The following is a 6000-nucleotide window of genomic DNA, read 5'->3' as shown; positions in this document are numbered from 1 at the left end:
TTACTACCTCCTTGTTATAATTCCACGGGACGGTAGTAGGATCTGTCATGGGCCTCTGCGACGCGCGTCCAATAATCACGGGCTCATTCAGCCTTGGTGAAATTATTGGCCCTTGTTCCGCATAGGTCCCTTTGGGCACATACATTTTAGATCCTTTGTTCAGCTCAAACCTTCTTGGAGGGCTCAATGTCACTTGTCCTTTCTTCGAACCTCGGGGGACATAAAGGACGACATCTTTCGAGGGTACTACCTCAGTTTTGGTTTCCACTGCTTTTTCTGTGTTTTGAGGGGGGTTTTACTCTTCTTGTCCCCCTTTTCTTGCTTTGCATACATCTTGGGCTTTTTCTCAATATCGGCGATTGCAATGATGTCTTTCAAGACAGGATCAAACTCTTTATCTTCGCAGATCATCCCAATAATCGGTCCATTGTTGTGAGCCGGTAACGGGTTGTTGGTCACATTAGGAATGTCTTCGTCCTTTAACATTATCCGCTTTTGTTCTATGAGATTTTTAACAACCCTTTTCAAAGTCCAACAGCTCTTAGTGTCATGCCATTCCACTCCAGAATGATAGGCACATCGGGCACCAGGTTGGTAAGAGGGTGACTCTGGGTTTTGCCTATTTGGGGGTACGGGTTATAACAAACCCATTTGGACCAATTTAGGGAAAAGGTTGGAATATGACTCACCAATAGGTGTGAAGTCCATTTTCGTGGGCGGCTCTCGAGTGCGGGCGTTGTAGGGGAGATTATTTTGTGGAGGTCGGGGATTATACTGAGCTTGGTGGGGAGGTTGATTTCTGGGAAATTGAGCTCGCTTTTGGTGAAATTGTTGTTGTGGCCTAATATATGGTTGTGCATTCATTACTGTGTAGGGCTGAAGGTTCATAGCATAGGCCGCATCTTGATGGGGGTATTAGTGTTGCGGGGCTCTTTCAGAGAAATAAAATCTGGACGGATGGGGTTTTCTTACACTCGAAGTTGCCATTGTTGTTTCTTCCTTCTTCTTTCGGTTTTCTCCTCCTCCAGACCCGCCTTGGATTGCTTGGGAGGTGGCCCTTATAGCACACTGACTCAAGATTCGCCCTGTTTTTAAACCATTCTCCACCATTTCAACGATTTTGATGGCTTCAGCAAATGGCTTTCCCAATGCAGACATCATGTTTTGATAATAATCAGCCTCTTGGGCTTGAAGGAAAACACTGACCATTTCTGTTTCATCCATCGGAGGTTTGACTCTGGCCGCTTGTTCGCGCCATTTGACAGCATATTCTCGGAAGCTCTCCGAAGGCTTCTTCTTTAGATTCGACAATGAATTCCTGTCGGGGGCAATGTCGATGTTATATTGAAACTGCCTGACAAAATCCCGAGCTAGGTCGTCCCAAATGTGCCAACGAGATACTTCCTGATCCGTATACCATTCAGAAGCAATGCCGATCAAAGTTTCTCCAAAGTAAGCCATAAGAAGCTCTTCTTTTCCGCCCGCTCCCCGCAACTGGTTGCAGTACCTTTTAAGGTGGGCTATGGGGTCCCCATGCCCGTTGTATTTCTCAAACTTTGGGGTTTTGAAACCCAAGGGCAGATGTACGTGCAGGAACATCCACAGGTCAGCGTAAGATACGTTTTTTTGCCCGCTCAGACCCTGTATATTTTTGAGAGTTTGCTCCATGCTTCTCATTTTTCTGGTCATTTCCTCTTGTTCAGGTGTTTTTTCGGCTTTCTCCTGCCCTGCGATAAACTCGTACCGAGACGGCTGAGAGTAAGCGTTGGTAGTGAACTGGCTAGGTTCCAATGGAAGAGGTGGTGCTTGAAATGTGAAGGATGATGAATCAAAGTTAGGCCTGGGTAAAACAGGTTGTGCCGTGGCTGAACAAGGTGGAGCAATGAATATGTTTGAAATCGCACCGGCAGCTAACACCTGGGGGCGAGACTCAGAAGGTGTTCCAGTAAAATAGGTTGAGATGGTAGGAAATCCCAGTGGGGTATTTGGATAACTTGTGGGGATGTTGGAGGTCCCACTTGCCCTAGGAAAAAGCTCAGGGAATCCAGGGATCACACTTGGTGGCTCTTTTCCATTGGCCCAGGCGTCCCACATTTCCATCATGCGGAGACGCAGAATTCTATTTTCCTCGACAGTTTCTGACTCAGAAGTTGGGATGGCTGAGATTGAACTTTCCTCCGAAATAGGAATCGTTGGCAGAGGAATTTCTGAAGACATTTCGACACTTCCCTTCGACCTTGTGAAGTATGTATGAACACTTCCTCTTGATTTAGCGACGGGTGGCTGAACGCTTCCTTTTGACCTCGTGAAGTACGAATGTGAGGCCAGATTACCACAAAACCAAACCACTTTTCTAGGAACTTGAACTTATCAGCAAACAAACGGTTAGTTTGAAACAAATAACAGACAGGTAATCTCACATTGGGGTGTGATGCACCTATACAGTTAGGTGAGTTTCTTCATGCTTGCAACAAAGACATGTGTTATTCCGGCTTCTCCTTAGGCTTTCCTTTTATTTATCACCATTTTCTTTCTTTGTTTTTTTTATTATTGTTTTCATTATTTGTAGTAAAAAATGTGACCGGATCCGATGAGGATTGCCTACGTATCATGATGCCGCGTGAATCAGATCTTGCGTCGTTCGGGATAGAGGAGTGTAAAAGAAGCACACATTTTATTACCGAAGCAATCCATTACAACTAACATTTGAAAAAGGGAAAATAAACAAACCTTGAAAATAAGTACAGACTCAAACAGACTAATGCACCCTGATGCGAAAAGACAGACAGAAGATGCTAAGATGCAGACTCGACCTATGAATACATTAAGGTTTCGAGAATTGGCGCCCACGGGGCATCGTTCGGCCTCACCGCGGTCTTAGGTGTGAGATCCCTTTCAAGTTGTTCCAGCTCATGCATGGTCTACTTGGCATAAACCATTACTGCCGAGAGAACGGTAATGCTGGTCATGTTTTCACATCGTAGACACCTTCTGATGATGGCATGGGCAATGGTCCTAATCTTATCTCTGGTTCGCCTCTTTTCTATAAGCAAGCGTTTTATCTGATCACTGCATGTTTTTAATGCCTGAGAATCCTACATATGTTGATTCTTCAGTTGCCGCACTTCTACTTCCATTTGGGCCAACAAGTCATAACAGTGTCTGCTTTCGATTTGGAAATCCTCGGCCTGCTCAACTGCTTTAACCTCATGTGCAGCCACTTTTCTCTTCATGTTGGCAAGAGTTTTCTCGTGGTCGTGTTTCAATTGATTCAAGTATCGGCGATACTTATCTTCTCTTATTCTCCATTGTACTTTGAGCTCTGCCATGATATTTTCAGATTCTTCTAAAACATCTCGCCATTCCCTGACTTCACTTCTCAGCCCTTTTATCAACTGCTCGTCTGATCGACTCCTTGGTTGTTTATCAAGAGTCATTCTCAATTTCTGGATTTGGGCCCCAAGTTCTTCATTTTCTTGGGCTAATCTATTCTTTTCGCCTTGATCTGCAGCGACCTGCATACTGTTATTGAATTTCAGACTTTCAACCTGTTGTTTCAACTCACCGATCTCTGTCCGATAATCTTTCTCCTTTTCTAACCAGTTCCATTGCTCCTGGGATGACTCAGCGAAATCTCTGAGATGAGGTCTTTTAGCTGGTCTCTCGCAGGACATGTCACCCCTAAACCAGGCGTGATACCACAGGGAGACTTCTCCTTTAGCTGTATCCAACACACAAGTGTTTGCCATCAGATGTTGACACTCACTCCAGATCTGGCGAACTTCTTCTTCGGGTAATCGACCGTCCGGACTGATTTCAACCACTTGGGTACTCAAGTCTTCATCTTTTGGCACTACTTGATACCTCCCAAGTTGCCTCAAAACCCGATACGGTGCATAGGGTTGGATGCTTTTAAGTCCCATCAACAGAAAGTGGGGCCTGGTTGCCGGCATGTATATGATTTCCTCAATAGGCAGCCATCCGAGCGTCCACTGAATTTGGTCGGCAGTGAGAGTTCGGAAGAATGACGTCCAAGCTGTGACTCCCTCGGGCAGACTAACCCCTTCGATTCTTGTGTAGAATTCTCCAATACAAGTCTTCTCGGGCGAACCGTAACCCAAGAGCGGGGAGCGGTGGCACAAATGATCGGTCATCCACATTTGCAACAATAGGTTACATCCTTCGAAAAAGTCGCCCCCGGCTCGGCAAATAGTGAGAGCCCGGAAGATGTCAGCCATAATCATAGGCGCCAGAGTACTCTTATCATGGGTGAGCAAGGTACTAACGACCCCAACTACTTTTAGATCGATGTTTCTGTCTTTCCTTGGGAATACTATAAGGCCCAAAAAAGCTATCATAAAAGCTACCAGCCTGTGTTCATCCCACTTTTGTCGGTTACCTCTACTGCATAGTTTGAAGTCTGGCTTATTGAACCCGCCCACGTGGCCGTATCTAGCATATATGAGGCGGAGACTGCAGAAACCTTTGGCGAGATCTGGATGGTGAAATGTTCGGGGTATTTTTAGGAAATCCAGAAACCGGTGTACCGTGACGGCCCTAGGAGCAATCAAGTACATGAACCTTAACGGAGCTTCATCACTTCCGATGTATCCTGCTATTTCTTCCAATGTCGGGGTGAGCTCAAAGTCCGAGAAATGAAATACATTGTGTGTTGAATCCCAGCAAGTGACCAATGATATGATAATATCACCCCGAGGCTGGATGTCTAGTAAATCCGGGAGATCTTTCAGATATTTCTTTACTTTGCCTTGCCCTTCCTTGCCTAGGTCATTCCACCATAATCACAACTCAAAAGGGATCTTGGTCATTATCGAAAAGAGTTTGTTTTGTATCTTACTCATCCTGCACATTTATTAAGGTGATTATGCTAACAAAAAAAACTTTTATTAGACTAAAAAAAAAAAACTATCTATGTTTTTTTTTTTAAAGATTTTGTTTTCAAAATAATGGACTCGGTTTTCAAATGCAGCCTTTTAGCACTTCGGGAACGAAGATTTTAAGGCTGCGAGGATCAACCGGTCAAAAATCAAAAACGATGACCAAAGATGACCGTTTATGCAATGTCAGCCTTCCGCCGTCCCTTTCGGGAACGTTCGGTTGTTTTTGACAACAAAAACATCACTTGATTTATTTTTATTTTTTTTAGAATGGTGACCCGATATTGGGAACATGGCCTCACAGAGCCTCGGGGACGAGGATTCCAAGGTTGTCAGGCAAATTGGTCAAAGTTCAAAATGACCAAAAATGACTGTTTGTGCAAAGTCAGCCTTCCGGCGTCCCTTTCGGGAATATTCGGCTATTCTTGACAAAACGGCATCACCCTACTCATTTATGATGAAGTTAAAATTCTGACATTTTGGCTATTTCTGAAAAAGGGGAGGTTGGACCCGATGAGAGTTGCCTACGTATCTCACACCCTGTGAGAATCAAACCGGCGTAGTTCGGTCCGATCAGGAATAGAGGAAATAAACTAAACCCCCTCTGAATACAATCTTTTAAAGAAAAGGAAAAAATATATTTATATTTTTTTTTGGATTTTTATATTTTGTTTTATTTTTGAAAGAGATAAAGACCAAAGAAAATCATTTTAAGGAAGTATTTGGACTATTAGTTTTAATTATAAAAGAGATACTACAAAAGAAACAACATTTTTTTTGAATTTTGAATTTTCCCTTCTTTTTTTACTTTTAAATAAATATATATATTTTTTTTGATATTTTTTTTGATTTTGAAAGTGATTAAATTTTTTTGTTTTATATGTTTTTTTCAATAAATCAAACTAAAAGACAAATTTTGTTTTCATTTTTTTCTTTTCTCTTTTTTTTTTTTAGAAAATTCCGGCGAGGTTTTGACACTACTTGGATATTTCCAAAATAGGTGATTATCTCCGTACACTGCTACTATTTTTCCTATTTTTTTGAATTTATTTTTTTTAAATCGGTCTGCATGCAGATCTGAAGCAAATAAATGCGCCAAACA

Source organism: Nicotiana sylvestris, chromosome 10, assembly GCF_000393655.2.
Source record: "Nicotiana sylvestris chromosome 10, ASM39365v2, whole genome shotgun sequence".
Taxonomy (NCBI): domain Eukaryota; kingdom Viridiplantae; phylum Streptophyta; class Magnoliopsida; order Solanales; family Solanaceae; genus Nicotiana; species Nicotiana sylvestris.
The sequence above is the reverse complement of the archived record's forward strand: the minus strand, read 5'-3'. Positions refer to the sequence as shown.